The 16,321-nt window shown below is 38.1% G+C and overlaps 1 protein-coding gene across 3 annotated transcripts in view; it reads left to right on the top strand.

The window, feature by feature from the left end:
* The window catches only part of MAPK6 (mitogen-activated protein kinase 6), a 36,655-nt gene that overhangs the window by 1,743 nt on the left and 18,591 nt on the right, over positions 1-16,321 (top strand). The window contains exon 1 of one of the 3 annotated variants that reach the window (XM_045449728.1): positions 12,361-12,522. The exons of the other annotated variants lie outside the window; for them this stretch is intronic. The gene's annotated coding sequence lies outside the window, so the exon portion shown is untranslated. Of the gene's footprint in view, positions 1-12,360; positions 12,523-16,321 lie in introns of those variants that run through there. 3 annotated transcript variants of the gene reach the window in all.

Here is a 16,321-nt window from a genome sequence, read left to right as displayed (position 1 = left end):
TACTGTTAAGCAAAAAAAAAAAAAAAAAAAAAAAAAAAAAAATCTCTGGGAAATAGGGAATTGTTTATAAAAACCTTTATATATGACCATATTTTGGAGTTCATTTACTTGCAAAAGAGGATTAAATGTAGTGTTTGGCTACCTTTTGTGATTAAGAAAGAATCTGAAGAAGATTGATTTGAAGATGAGTTAATTTTGCGATAGAAACAGCACATGTTCTCATGACAAGTGTTAGTACTAAATGTGTTGCAGTGTTTTGCATAAGTTCATTTAAGCATCGTGAGAATTCATAACTGACAAAATAGTAAGGTTTGCTGACTCAGGGTACATTACTGAAGGGGATGGGGTCTGGTAGGAGGAAGCTTAGAAGTGTGGCAAGTTTTGAGTTGGATGATGACTCATACTGCCCACGGACTGCTACGTGGCCCTTTTTTTTTTTATACACTGTATTTTTTTAAATGATAGGGCTAACATGTTTCTGTCCACATCATAATTCTCTCAAGAGGAGCCACAGTTTCTCTAAGAGTAATGGCTTCTTAAATTGCATTTTAAAAGAAGGTCGTATAACCTACAGGTGGAATTTTGTAACATTTGTTGAGAGGTAAAATTAATTGCTGGTCAGTTGCTATGATTAAACGTTTGATACCAGCAGTTCTTCCCTTATTGAGAGATTTGTTAAGGATTATTTAAAAACAGAACTTTTGTGGTATGGGTAGAAATTAACCTTATGTTCTCATTGGTAATTTAAAAGTTATCTTTAATATCTAGAAATTAGTTTAAATAAATGTAAAGGTGCAGAAGTATTAATCGGATATAGCTCTGAACATGAGCATTTCACTCTGATAGAATTATACATAGAGCTTTCTCCTGATCTACATGAATTTTCTGTTTTAATAAAGACAACTTGAAGTAGGTATTGTTATAGGCACTTTTTCATCAGTACTTTGTCCCCCCAAGTTTATTTTTAATTATTTTTAATTTTTAAGTAGTCTCTACACCCAACATGGGGCTGGAATTCACAACCCTGAGGTCAGGAGTCCCATGCTCCACTGACTGAGCCAGCCAGGCACCCCTCATCAGTCTTTTTTTTTTAAAGACCAGCAGAATGTAAGGTTCCAAATTTAGGACTCAAACTGAAAATTGGTAACGAGATATTTTGACAGAGTTTTTAAAGCCACCATTTAGCAGGTTGGCTTAAAATAAGACTGAGGGGGGAAAAAAAAGATTGAGGAGAATAGCAGTTTGTTTTAAAAGTGAGAAGAAAAACTCCCCATCCCCTAGGTTTTCTTCTCAAAGTGATTTATTTGAAGAGTTTTGCAGGTAGTAAGGTGTATTGTTAATGTGAATTAAATCTTTGGAAAGATTTTGGAAGATCCTTCCATGATTTATACAGAAGTTTAATGAAGTTTAATTTAAACTTTGTATTTCCCACTAAAGGAAGTATAAAAATACAAATGTAAAAGTATCGTATATTTTCTTTCAAAACATCCTATCACCTAGAGGTTGAACATGTATTTCCAGGTTTTAAAAAAAATTTTTTTTAAGTATATTTATTTATTTTGAGAGAACAAGTGGGTGCACAAGCAGGGGCAGGGCAGAGAGAGCAGGAGAGACCGAATCCTAAGCAGGCTCTGTGCTGTCAGCACAGAGCCCGATGTGGGGCTCAAACTCACATGAGATCGTGACCTGAGCTGAGATCAAGAGTAAGATGCTTAACTGACTGTGCTCCGCACCCCCCCCCCCAGTATTATCTTTTTAAGAGTATAGGTAATTACCTGTCATTCATAATTCAGAATTTATGAACAAACTGGATACCTTAGCCTGTCTCCTTTCCGTGAGATCCTTATGAAACGGTGAGCCACACCTCTGCGGTCCAGTTCCTTGTTCGCATTGCCCATTTGAACCATGTGTTACTCTAGGACTCCTGTTAAAATAGATGTCTCAAAATAAGTTCTTTGTGGCATTGTTGGCTGCCCTGTGTCAGCTCCTTCAGCCTGTTTTGTGGGCTGTTAACATTACTCTGTAGCTTGCTAGTGGTATGGGGATTTTGGTCAGTATTATTGCTCAGAGACCTGACTGAAACTTTACAAAAACAAAACAACATAATGTTATTGTAGTTAATGGCTTTTCCCAGGGAGTTGGCTTTTCATGTGGAGCTGATGCTTTTAAGGTAACAGTGTATGGGCTGAGTCCAGCATCAAGTTTTTTCTTCCATAAGCTGTGTATTTAGAAAATATAGTGTGCCCCGCTGATGGTTCTTAAAAGGTTTGTGTTTCATACATGTCAGCCCTTTAAATCTATTTAAGGATTTAAAAGTGTACAGAGATTGAACATTTATATAGCAAATCAGATTTTTCCATTGATTTTCATTTAAAGTTAGTATGTCATTTCATGGGAAAAAATGGTAGCACAAAAGTTGTTTGTTAGAATACTTCAGGGAAGGAATTCCCTCTGCTGAGAATGAAATCTCTGCATTTAATTCTGTATCAACTATAAAATATTAGCGTTTACAGAGGAGTCATGGCCATTATCTTACCCCAGGTACATGATAGCTGAGGAACCCGAGGCCCAGAGAGAACTAACATCTTAGTACTCAAAGTGTGATTTCTGAACCAGCAGTGTTAACATCACCCAGAAATTTGTTAGTGCAGAGTTCTCCACCCCATCCCAAGACCTACTGAATTAGAATCTACATTTTCACAGGACTCTTAGGTGATTCAAATGCACACTCATTTCTAGAAGCTCTGCTAAATGATGTATATTTAGTTGCTTAACTGGTTAGTGACTGATTTGGAAAATTCAGGTTTTCTGAGTTGCTCCTTTTATTGGGTCTCCTGAAAAAAGTCAAAAGGGAAATTGAAGCTCTAATTGATCACTGTTCAATAGAACTTTCTTTGATGATGGAAGTGTTGTATTCTTTGTTGTCCAGTGAGGTAGCCACTAGCCACATGTAACTGTTGAGCACTTTATGATGCCTAGTGCACCTGAGGAACTGAATGTTTAACTTAATTTTATTTATTTATTTTTAATGTTTATTTTTGAGAGAGAGAGAGAGACAAAGCACAGACAGGGGAGGGGCGGAGAGAGAGGGAGACACAGAATCTGAAGCAGGCTCCAGGCTCTGAGCTGTCAGCACGGGGCTTGAACTGACGAACTATGAGATCATGACCTGAGCCGAAGTCGGACACTCAACCGACTGAGCCACCCGGGCGCCCCTGTTTTAATTATATTTAAATAGCTGCATGTAGCTAGTGGCTACCATATTGGACAGTGCAGATCTAGATGATTTTTGCCTGTACCAAATTTAAAATAATCTAAGGTGTAATTTAATAACTGATTAGGTTCAGTTTAATAATTTCCTTCTTGGGGCACCTGGATGGCTCACTTGGTTAAGCAGCCAACTCTTGATTTCAGTTCAGGTCATGATCTCACTGTTACTGAGATTGAGCCCCGCCCGCGTAGGGCTGTGCGCTGGCAGCATAGAGCCTGCTTGGGATTCTCTCCCTGTCTGCCTCCCCCACCACACCACTCGCTCACTCTCTCAAAATAAATAAATATTAAAAAATAATTTCCTTCTTCATTTACAAATTGGAAAGATGGTTTCTAACTGCTTGCTTTTCCATTATACCCCGATATGATTTTAGTAGTTAATATAAAGTACTGCCAGTTTTCTGATTGATACTGTTGTATTTAGTAGATAATGTAAGTTGCAAGAATGTATGTTTTCCTGTTTGTCTTAATAAAGATATTTTCACTCAGATTAAAAAAATTAAAGGGGCGTCTGGGTGGCTCAGTCAGTTAAGTGTCTGACTTCGGCTCAGGTCAGGATCTTACGGTTCTGAGTTTGAGCCCAGCATCGGGCTCTGTGCTGACAGCTCAGGGCCTGGAGCCTACTTTGGATTCTGTGCCTCTCTCTCTGCCCCTCTCCCGGTCACACCCTGTCTCTCTTGCTCAAAAATAATAAAATAAGCATTAAAAAATTAAAAATAGTTGTTAAATAAATGTGCCTTAATTATCTTGTAGATAGTATCGAGGGGATAGTTTTTGTCTCTGGTCTAGTACCTCCAGCCTTGTTGGCACTTGTTGATAGCTGCCAGATCTGCCATTTTTAAAAAATGTTTTATTTATTTTTGAGAGAGAGAGAGAGAGCACGAGTGCAAGAAAGTGGGGGAGAGGCAGAGAGAGAGGGTGACAGAGGGTCTGAAAGGGGTTCATGCACTGACAGCAGAGTGCCCAATATGGGGCTTGAACTCAGAAGCCACGAGATCGTACCCTGAGCCAAAATAAAGAATCAGATGCTTAACTGACTGAGCCACCTAGGCACCCCTGCCATTTTTTATATTATTTCCAGGTGCAGAAACATTGATTGATTCTTAACTTCGCAGATTAGGCACAGGGAAGAACTAACCCTAAAGTAAATCAGACTGGCCAGTGTCCAGATCTTCACATTTACTATGTATATGATTTCAGTGAGGTTGCTTTCTCTCTCAGAGTATCAGTACTTTTGTTTGTAAAATAAGATTTGCAAGGTACTAGTTCTGAGTAGCAGAAATAATTTGTCACTTAGAAAATGCCTCGCGCTTAATACATACTTAGTAAATACAAATTGCCTTCCTAAGACCTCCTGGTTAGCTTTTATGGCCTTCTGTAATTTAGTCTTATGCTTAAGATTTCAACCAGGCTTAAGGCATTGTGTAATTTTAGATTTTACTGGTTTCCACTTGTTGCTGTAACTTCATGCTTTGCTTCACTCGTGTCATATCCCTTGTAGATTCTTCCACTTGAGCTCTGCTTTCCTTCTCTTGACTTCTTAAGGACTCATCTCTTGGTTGTATCATGAATTTTTCCCTTTCTACTGGGTCGTCTTTATTAGTACATAAATGTGCTCTGAACTATCTAATGTGGTAGCCACTGGCCACATGTGGCTATTTAAATAAAAATTTATTGAGGAAAAACAATCAGTTTCTCAGCCTTCTAACCATATTTCATTTGTTCAGTAGCCATATGTGGCTGATTGGGTACCATATTGAACAGTATGTCTATAGAAATGTTACATACCCTCTCCTGATTGATTGCACATTCTCCTCTAGCTACTGTCTAATTTCTCATTTCTCTGATTGTCTTTGAAGCAAAATTTCAAGGGTTGCCTTTGTGTGCTCCCTCCTCTTTGCTCCTCAGCCTGCTCTAGACTGGCCTGTGTCACCATCTCAACCCCATGAAATTGCTCTAATCAAGATACCAGTGACTTTTGATTTACCAAATTCATCTTACTGGATCTTGTAATAGAATTCAATATAGTTGACTACTGTTTTCTGCATATTCACCTGCTTTTCTTAGCTTATGAGACATATATTCTTGTTTTTCTGCTACCTCACACCTTGTTAAAATTTTTTACAGGCTTCTGTCCTCTACCTGCCTCCACATATTGGTATATCCCAGAGTTTAGTTCTGGGCCTCCCCCAACCCTTTCTAAATTCTTTCCCCAGCTGGTCGACTCATTGAACTTAAGTACTGTCTATCGTGGATAATTCTCAGATTTACATTTAGACTTCTCACCTGAGCTCCAGACATTATCCAGTGTGTACCTGATACTACCACTCAGTTACCTAAACAGACACCATGTAAATAGGCTTAACATATCCAAAATAGAACTTTTTCCCATATTATTCTTCTTCCAGTCTTCCCCATCTCAGTAATTGGCACCTAGGTGTTGTCCTTAAATCCTCTTTCCCTTATCCCCCATATCTAATCCATCACCAGGTTCTCTTAGTCTCCAGAATATTGTTTGAATCTCTCTCCTATTTTACATCTTGATTGCTACCATCCTAGTTTTAGCCACCATCATCTCACTTGGCCTACTGAAAATAGCTTTTAACTGGTTCTACTTTCACTCTATTATCTTCAGTCCATTCTCCTACCAGTGGCCAGAATTCATCTTTTTAAAATGTAAATGAAACTGTGCCAGTCGTCTGCTTAAATCCTTCATAGCTTTCCTTTGTGCTTACTGTAAAATTCAGAGCCTCATGTGTTATTTTTCTACTTGTCTAGTTTTAACTCCACATCACTCCCCCCTCTCTTTGCTCAGGATGCTGTGGCTACACTGCCATCCTTTCCTCCAAAATACCACGTTCTTTCCTTCTTTAGGTTGTATTTGCTGTTTTCTCTGCTTGGAATGCTCTCCTCCCATCTCATAGCAATGCTGGTACCGTCTCATTTAGATTTCAGCTTCTTAGATGGCCATTTCCCAGACACTCAATCATAGCACTTGGATAAATCTGGAGTTATGTTATTTCTTTGTTAATCTGTCCTCACTAGATTGTAAACTAGATTGTAAACTCTTTGGAAGTAGAAGAACCTTAACTGTCTTAATATGCACTGTACCATCAAATAGTGTCTGACACATGCCAGGTACTCAGTAAATTAAATTTTTGTGGACTATAGAAAATGTTTGATTCCTTTAAGCTTCTAAAAGGGAAAACTACATTAAAGATTGTGTTGTCAATGTAACATGTGATTCTGGCCTGGGTCCTTTAGCTCTCAAGTACATTATTGGTATAATTGCAGAAACTTAAATGGGATCTGAGTATTCGATAGTAGTATTATACCAGTGTTAATTTCCTGATCTTGATTACTTTTTGGTTATACAGAAGAGTGTCCTGTCTGTAGGAAATATATTGTACTCTGTAAGAGGTGAGGGAGTGTTTACTGGTCAATAAAAAAAAAAATGCATTATTATTTGAGAGAAGGTCATGGGCTTTAGTTTGCAACCTGAGATTCAAATCATGGCTCTTTCATTGATGTGTGATGTTGAATGCATTATTTAAATTGTCTGAAATAAAGATCATACAATCCATTTTACAGCCTTGTTAGGATTTAGTATAAGAGTATATGTCCAGTACAATAGTTGCCACATAATACATTCTTAATCAAGTTTGGTATTTCAATGAAAATATGTATATCTTGATTAACATGGTTAATTTCCATTTCTTTCGGAATTACCAATGAATCTGTAATGTTTAATGTATTGGTTTATATTATGATTGATGTAAAAGTATAAAAGAACCTCTTGACAAACGAAGTCATTACTTGCAGTTGTTGATTTATTTAGTTTTCCTTTTTTCCCTTCCTTTTACTCTCCATTGATGGACATGTTATTAAGTAAACATAATGACCAAAAAGGAAGAAGGTGTTTAAGGGTAACCTGTGAGCCTTTTACTAGTTATCACAGTCTTTTTAAAATATTATAAATTATTTCACCAATTCTGTAAACCTTAGGATTGCATGATTCAGTTCACCCCTTTCCAGCACTTTGTGCTCTTGTTGTCTTAAAATTTATTTCTACATGTGCTGTAAACCCCATGATACATTATTATTTTTGCTTTAAATAATCAGTAATCTCTTAAAGACATTTAAACATGTAGATGTTTTTTGTTTCGTTTTAAGATTTTTTATATTCTCCAGTTATTTACCCTTTCTGGAGATTTTGTTCCTTTCTGCAGCTTCCATTTGTTGTCATTTTCCTTGAGCCCAAGAACTTTTAGCATTTCTTTAGCAAAAGTCTGAGGGAGACCAATTCTTGTCACTTTTGTCTCTTTGAAAATGTCTGTATTTCATCTTCACTTTTGAAATGTATTTCCCTAGATACAGAATTCTGGGTTAATATTTCCTTTTTTTTTTTTTTTTTTTTTTTGGCACTTGAAAGATGACGTTAGGTTGTCTTCTGGCTTTCATCATTTCTAGTGATAAATCAGCCATCCTATTCATTCTTCTCTTAATATATTTAACTCTTTTTTACCTGGTTGCTTTTAAGAGGAGCTCTTTTTTTTTCCTCCTCCTCCATTTTCAACAATTTGGCTATGATCTGCCTAGGTATGAATTTCTTTATATTTATCCTGCTTGTCTTGCATTGAGTTGTTGAGTCTGTGAGTAGGTGTCTTTTGTCAGTTTTGGAAAGTCTTTGTTGACTATCTCTTCGTATATTTCTACCCTGTCAGCTTTCTGAATCTGTTCAGCCTAGCTGTTAGCTCGTGGGACTGCTTGGACATTTCTTTGCTTTCTGGTACCACTTCAGGTTTTCTGTACTTTGTGTTTTTGCCCTGTTTATTTACTTTAGGAAGAACATCTGCCTTATACTCAGAATGCATTGCTTCCTGACTTGTCCCTCACCACCGCCCTCAGAGGGCAGCTGCCTTGGATGTGTTGGAGGCCCATATGCTTCATGAGATTCTCTCTCAGCTTTCCTGCCTTACCCTCAGATTTTTGTTCTCAGTGAGGACCTGTGGGGAAGAGTTGGCGGGTGGGACTTGAAGCTGGGCCTCGTCTGAATTCTAATCTGTTTGCTGAAACCACATGTAGCTATTAAAGTTGGTTATAAATTTGGTTGGTTTCTTCTCAGTTTTGTTAGTGGTAAATTATTTACTTTGCCAGGAATGAGAATAGTTATGCCATGGTCCTTCTTTTATGAAGGGCTTAATGTTTTCTAGAATTTATTTAGATTTCTTTGGGGCACCTGGATGGCTCAGTCAGTTAAGCGACCTACTTCAGCTCAGGTCATGATCTCACAATTCGTGGGTTCGAGTCCTGTGTTAGGCTGTGTGCTAACATCTCAGAGTCTGGAGCTTGCTTTGGATTCTGTGTCTCTTTGCCCCTCCCCCTGCTTGTGCGCGTGCGTGCTCTCTCTCTCTCTCTCTCTCTCTCTGTGTCAAAAATAAATATTAAAAATTTTTTTTTAGAATTTAGATTTCTTTGCATCTTTAGATTTCCTGTTGAGTTTTTTTTAAAACTGCAATATTGTAGCTTATCCAGCTTATTGTGGCTTATAGGGTGAGAGTAATAGAGTCTTGTAATTTTCTGCATTCTAATCAGAAGTGGAAATCCTGAACCTTTCTTTAAAATTATAAAACTTTTGTTGTACCTGGGTGGCTCAGTTGGTTAATTATCCAGCTCTTGATTTGGGCTCAAGGAATGATATCACGGTTTCATGGGTTCGAGCCCTGCACTGGGCTTTGCACTGGCAGCACAGAGCCTGATTGGGATTTTCTCTCTCCCTTTCTCTGCCCCTCCCCCACTCACACTGTCTCTCAAAAAACATAAATAAACTTACAAAAATTATAAAATTTTAGAGCTGGAAGAGGCTGTAGTAGTCATGTAGTTTAGCTACATCATTTTCCTGATGAGGAACTGAGGCCTAGAAATGTGGACTACTTTGATACACAGCTAATTTAGCCTTGAATCCTGAACTAGATGTCAGATCTCTTTAATTCATTTTTTACCCCCTTTTAATAGGGGCTTAGTGAACCCAGACAGGAATTTTTCAGTAGTGCCAAACGTTAGTGTGAATCTGACAGGAAACTTACACTGTGCTTTTTAATCTTGTAAGCTTGTTCAGCCTTGGAGAAAATGAGAAACAAACCAGGTAGGATATTCCAGGAAAGTTACATGCCATTCTGATTCATTTTTTTTTTTTTAATTGGGTATTATTCTCCAATGAAGTATGTGGTTCTGTCCATTTGATGAGAGTCCGAAAGTGTTTTGCATGGCCTTCTTCATACCCTCACCAGGGTTAGCTGAAAAATGACAGCAGTTATGTTTGATGTGCAGTCTGGAAAGCTTTGATGTTAAATGCCATAGAGCCTGCTAGGATGAACTGAAGAATAATCAGAATAATGTCAAGGTCTCCCATATCTTCATGATACCTACTTGCTATCACATGGGCTAATGGCTTCCTATAGAATCCTGCTTGTCTACTAATATAAGACACTATTTCAGTGGTACAACCCCTTCTTACTACCTGGACAACAAAAAAGGCACTATAACAAAGCTGAAGGTTTTTGTTTTTGTTTTCGGTCTGAGTGAGCTTGTTTCACATGTTGATAAACCTGTGTGTTTACCATAGGGTGAGGCTCCTGGGGGGAATGCCTGGAAAGGAAAGTACCAGATCTAGGAGTCATCACTGATGTTCCCCTGTGGTAGGTCAGAGTATGATCTGATTCTGAAAAAATTGAGGATAGAGCTTATCTTCTCCAAAACTTCTTACTGTCAAATACAATTTGATATTTACATTAATTCACTCAGTACAGTTTTTAAAATGCCTACAAGTACCAGGTACTATGCTCAGAAAGTATTAATAAAGCAACTGAATCTTAAACCTTTTATTTTAAAAAAGAGCTACATGCAACAAAGGGAACGGTGCCCTGGAAGTGTAGAGGGATCTGAAGAGTAGAGATGGGATTAGATTGGGCAAGGATGGCCTAAGACAAGGGAAGGAGAATACTATTAGAAAAGAGAGGGGGGAAGAAATGTTAGTGGGCTAGGGAGGAGTCTACTACAATGATCTAGGAGTATGTGCTCCATGAGGTCAGGGTGTTTGTTTTTTTAAACTATTTTGATCCCTGCTATATCTTAATGCCTAAAACAATGTCTGGCATATGGTAAGCATGCAGTAAGGTTTTGTTGAATAAAAATGTAATGCATGGTAGAATTAAAGCTATTTCAGTCAAAGCTGTTCAAAACATCTTGGTTATCTGCTCCTGGGACTATGTTGGGATTGCATTTCCCCACTCCCTTGAAGCAGGTTTGAGCATGTGACCTGCCTTGATCAGTAAAATGTGAGCAGAAGTGAAATGTGTCATTTTTGGATGGAAGCTTTAGACCAGTGAGGTATTCCCACATTCTGTTTCCTTCTGGCACCATCGAGTGGCAGTGGCAGAGCTGGTAGTTCCTTCAGGAACTTGGATGACAGCTACGTTGGACTTGTTGCATGAGCATGACTTAAAACTTCTGTTGTAAGTCAATGAGATGTTGGGGATTTTCTGTTAGTGTACAGTAATCTAACCTATGTTGACTACAGATATTTATATTAATTTTCATCTGGTTGGAATCCTCATATGGCCAAAGGCACTTGAAGGAGGAGGCTGCCCACTTGTCTCCTGCTTATATATTTGCTCTGGTGTTGCCTTAACATTAGTTAAGAGAGGAGTCTTAGAAATGAGGCCTCAGGCAAGAGAAAGATAGGAGAGGGGATGAAGGGTTATTATAATTATTTTTAAATTTCCAGCCATAAATTTGTAGAAAGGATTGTATTTGTTTAATGTTTAGTATATAGCAGTTTCAATCACATTTCCCCCATTCTGGGCATACCACCATAAGAAGTGCTTGGGAACAAAGACCAGATAAGTAAAAGACCTGTTGTATGTACTTTCACAGATCATAGACTTAGAGTTGGAAGGGTCTTGAGAGATTCTTTGACCAAGTTATCTGGTCTGTGTTTTTATATTCTAATATGGATACCCTAGAATAAATAGCAAGTAGAGATAAGCACCTAAATAAACATAATGGCATTTATTTTATAATGGCTTTTTAAATAGTTAAAGGCAAATGCAAATTCTTAAAGTATATTCAGGCAAAGGATCAGACAATTTAAGAACAGAAGCTGGGAGTAGAAGAGTTGTTAAAAAAATTGGATACTTTGAAGCCAAGTAATCCTCTATCTTTGACTTTGTAAGTTTGCTTCTATAGCAGATATTGATAGTAGGCAAGGCCTGTTAGGCTTTGGTGTTTTAGTTTTAAGGTCCTTCGTCCCACCCTAGAAGGCTAAGATCATTCATTGACATTAGTTTGCACAATGAGCCTCCTTGAGTTCCAAATCTTGAGAGGGATCCCTGGTAACTCTTAGGGCTCCCCTACATCAGGAGCAAAGGCATTGTCAATGAATATGAACAAGCAGTTAAGCTGTAACCTTTGGCCTTTTCTGCCCTAGAAACTTAGTAGCTTTGATGAGAGCTTGAGACATGATCTTAGGGGAGGATGAATTTGCTATGACAACACCTCTCTGTGCCAGGGTTAAGAGATAGTCCTAGGTGAATGTAAATAGAGCTCAACCTTTCCCTTCTCTCCAAAAGCAGCTAGGTTTTGGCTGAGGAGATGTGAGGTTGGCTGGATTCCAGGTAACTCAAGTTACTCACTTGACCCTAGAGAGGAGCAAAGTAGGCAAGAGGCATTGAGGAGGGGGAGGTGGAGAGTTGTCAGTGCATGTGATCAGGCCAGATGACCCATGTCAACGTTTAACCTGATAAGCAGTAGAGTGGAAGATGGAAGAGAAAACCAGATAAGTAACCTTTATATGTTTAAGTCTCTCACCTCAAACTTGCTTTGCATATCCAGACTCCTTTTCTGATAGGGGGCCAAGTTCTTATATAGGAAGGGAAGGAAAATCCAGTTTCTATAGAATGGGAAGATGGGGCAGAGTGAAGTTATTTATTTAACTGTTTTATTTCTTTCTTTGTCATTTTATAAGTTTACTGAATATTCTTAGGCTTGACTCACATTGCCTGTATTTCTCTTGGCTTGGCGGTAGGCTAAGTGACAGAAAGCAGGATGATTAAGGGAAGAAAGGACTGCTTGAGGAGATCTGTGTGGCCAATGCAGTTTCAGGGAACTGTCATAAATGTAGGAAGCTGGTACCCAAACTAGGCTACATAGAAGACTTACTTCTGTTATATGGTGGATCACTGAAGACCAAAGGTAAAGCATAAAGCCATCTTTATTCTTTTTTTTTTTTTTCAATATATAAAATTTATTGTCAAATTGGTTTCCATACAACACCCAGTGTTCATCCCAAAAGGTGCCCTCCTCAATACCCATCATCCACCCTCCCCTCCCTCCCACCCCCCATCAACCCTCAGTTTGTTCTCAGTTTTTAAGAGTCTCTTATGCTTTAAGCCATCTTTATTCTTACAAATCATTCCTTGTAATTCATTTTATTTTCCTAGTTGTTGTTCAAAACAAAACATTGGCTAATGTTAATTAAAATTTAAATTAATTAAGGATCCCTCTCCAGGCAACACAGTATCAGCACTGGGTTTGGTAGGAGTGGGTAACATTTGGAGGTAGAGAAATTAGAGGGATGCTGGGAAGGTTTATTTTAAGTTACTTACTGTCCCATCTTAGTTTTCCTTTTCCTCCCTTGAAGTATGTGGAAATGAAGAAGGAATATGTATCTTTTCCTGAGTCTAGGCCTTGAACTTTACTTTTATGAAGTTAAACATGAAAGATGGTAGAGGAAATGGAATAAATAGGACATTTCTAGAGATTGTTGATATGGATGGAAGGTGCTCTGAGCAGTAATCTGCTGGTCCATTTAAGTTGTAACTGCATGCTTTTATTTAGGCCAAAGAACTCCATGATTGACCTATAAGATGGAGGTAGTTGGAGACATCAGGATTTGTATCAGGGTGATAAGGAGGAAACTGTATTCGTGGTCACTAAGAGTGAGCATGGGAGGCCTCTGCCTTTTTGTGGCTTCCAGAGGCATATATCCAGATCTCCTTAATTAGGTCAGATCCCCCAGTGTGCAGGTTCTCAGCATCCTGTACCATTCCTTGGTACCACTTGTCCCCTTTTGCCTTCCTCTTTTTTCCTTTTATTAGTTTATTGCTTGTTTATTGTTTATTGTTTGTTTCCAATCATACTGTAAACCCCATGAGGTCAAGGCACAAGTCTGTTTTTACTTACTATTTTACCCCCAGTACCTAGTATATTCACAGGTACATAGCATATAATTAGTAAATACTTGCTGAAAGGAGCATGAATGAATTGGAAACATTTAGTGGATCCACTTTATCTTGCAGAAGTATAGCGTTATCTCCAACTTACTGATTAAGGTGGGCTTACTTTCCAAGCTCCTGGATGAAAACCTGCTCCAATAGCTTTTGGTCCAATGGATATTGAAGGATTTTAAAGACTAGTACAGAGCAGTGAGGTAGATCACTGGGCAAGAATAGCTTTACCCCCCCCCCCCCCCCGCATTTTTTTTATTAGTGTAATCCTCACTGTAGAATTATAGTTTTGGTGATTAACATTCCTTTCTTTCACTAGAATGGTCTCATATTTCTGTAAAGTCTGTTCAAGTCTTTCAGTATAGTCATCATCTGAATCTATAATGAGGACTCTGTGATTCTCAGGTTGGTTACAAGTCCTTGCCTTCCCCAATATGATTTTTTACCCACTGTCTACCCCTCTAAGTGCTGACCAGTCACAGATATCTGAAAAGGCATTGTCATCCTTGTAGTTTTTGGTCTGTGATGCTTCTGGGTCTCACTACGATTTAAAGGGAGCAGATGTCGGTGGAGGCCTTGAGTGGAGATCTTGGCGTTCTCATGACTCTCCAGTCATCTGGCTGCAGTTCCTGTTATAGTGCTATTCTGTCCAATAATAGCGGTGTCACTTTTAGCAAAGCTAACTTATTTGCGCTTGACTATGATTGCTCTACTAGTGAACGAGAAGCTTAAGAGAGTGCTTAGAGATTTTTCTGTATGTCAAGTCTGTAGAACTGAGTTTAAAATGTACGTTTATAGAAAACTTAAAAGTTGACTGAGCTTTAAGGAATTGTCTACACAAGGGCAAGAAGATAAGTATGAAACAAACATTCTGTTTCGGGTGGAGACTGGAAATGTAAAATTTCAGAAATATTGGCGCCTTAAAAAAATACTGTTTTTTTAGGGGCGCCTGGGTGGCTCAGTCGGTTGAAGGTCCAACCCTTGATTTTGGCTCAGGTCATGATCCCAGGGTTGTAGGATTGAGCCCTGTGTCAGGCTGTGGGCTGAGCAGTCTGCTTAAGATTCTGTCTGTCTTTGTCACTCGCATGTGCTCTCTTTTCCCTTTTCCTAAAAAATAAATTAAAAAAAGTACTGTTTTTTAAAGGATATTTGGTAGAGAATTGGAAGTACCAAGATGTATACAACTAGAAAAAATTGAGGGGAAAGGGAGATAGTATTAATTAAAGCCTTTTAAAAATTGAAACATTCTTTAATTCAAAAGTTTGTTTGCAGACTTTTACTTTAAAATGTTTTGCACAAACTGGTAAGGTACAGAATCTTTCGGAGTCTGCTTGTTTGTTTTTTTCCGTGATTTCTGAGAAGCAGACAAAAGCTTGCAAAGAGAAGAAACTATCTCTGTTAGAGTAAAACAAAGCTGTTAGGCTATTAATGTTGTTGACAACATTAATCAGATACAAGAAGTGCTCATATTTACTAAAAGAACTTAGTGATAGTAAATATCAATTTTTGTGAAATTGTTGCCATAAGGATTCTTTATCTAGACTCTGAGTTATCAGTATCATCAGTTTCTCTTTCACACAGTTATAATGTTTGTGGATTTCTTGAAAGTGGTTTGCTCAGATTGTGGCAAGTAGCTGTACCTTATATTTTTCAGAATCTTGTATTTCCACATGTGAGGTATGTGGCAATATGAAGAAGGCAGGAAATAAAGGCAGATTCCCTATTGTACAAAAGCTTCACTACTGTGAAACAGCTCGTGTTTGAGAGTGCTAGCAGTTCTCTTAAGCCACAGCTGAAGGTGATTGAAAGTTGTCACATAATTCAAGTGCAGAATGGACTGCTTTATTTCATGTTTGTCATTGCCTTTAAATGATTAGCCCTTCGAATAAATGAATATTGCACTTGTCCCACTTCCAATTTTTTCAGACCCATTCAGAAAATAACACTGTACGTACACCTTTGCCAGCTATTAGATCAAAAAGCAGCAACAACAAGCCTTTCCATATAAGAGCCTGTATTACATGCATTAAATGAGCTACTACATTGGCCACCTAGTTGTGTCTCAGATAGGAGACACATACTCACCCTCAGGGGCTTTGATGTGCTAGCCCTTCTGTCCACAACAGTTACTCCCACACAGCACCTCTGAGGCCCACCTGCTTTGAGACTTTGCTGTCAATATCACCTCACTAGAGACATTCCCTAACCACTCTCCTGTGCCCTTTCTCTTTTATTTTCTTTACATCAGTTATTGCCATCTGACATCTGTGTTTTGCTTATTTGTCAGCCAGTCTTCCCCCACTATATTAGCTCTTCACATACATACCTCCCAGTTCTATTAAATTCTTAATAATTTGTCATGCCTCCATACATATTTTTAAAAAAGAATTAAAGATGTAGTTGTAGCATACTGTGTAACCCCACCCTGATGGTAATCCCTTCTCTCATTGCTCAAAGTAATGATTATCATGAATTTGTTACTTACCAATCATGTTTTTAATACATTTGCCATATATCTGTATTTATATCTATATAGACATAGATATATAAAGTAACATTGTGCCTGTTAATGAACCTGAAATAACTGGTTTCAGCATGTCCGTTTCTATCTTGAGTTTGCTTTTTTAAATTGAGAGTATGGCGATTTCAACCATCTATTCATTTTTACTATTATATAGTGGTTCCCTATATGAATATAGTTCATTTATTCTCCAATTGTTGAAAGTTTAGGCTGTTTTTAATATTTTGCCACTACAAAAAAAAGT

The sequence above is a fragment of the Leopardus geoffroyi genome, chromosome B3 (genome assembly GCF_018350155.1).
Source record: "Leopardus geoffroyi isolate Oge1 chromosome B3, O.geoffroyi_Oge1_pat1.0, whole genome shotgun sequence".
NCBI classification, from domain to species: Eukaryota; Metazoa; Chordata; class Mammalia; order Carnivora; family Felidae; genus Leopardus; species Leopardus geoffroyi.
Note: the sequence above shows the minus strand (reverse complement) of the source record. Positions and strands in the feature narration are given on the sequence as shown.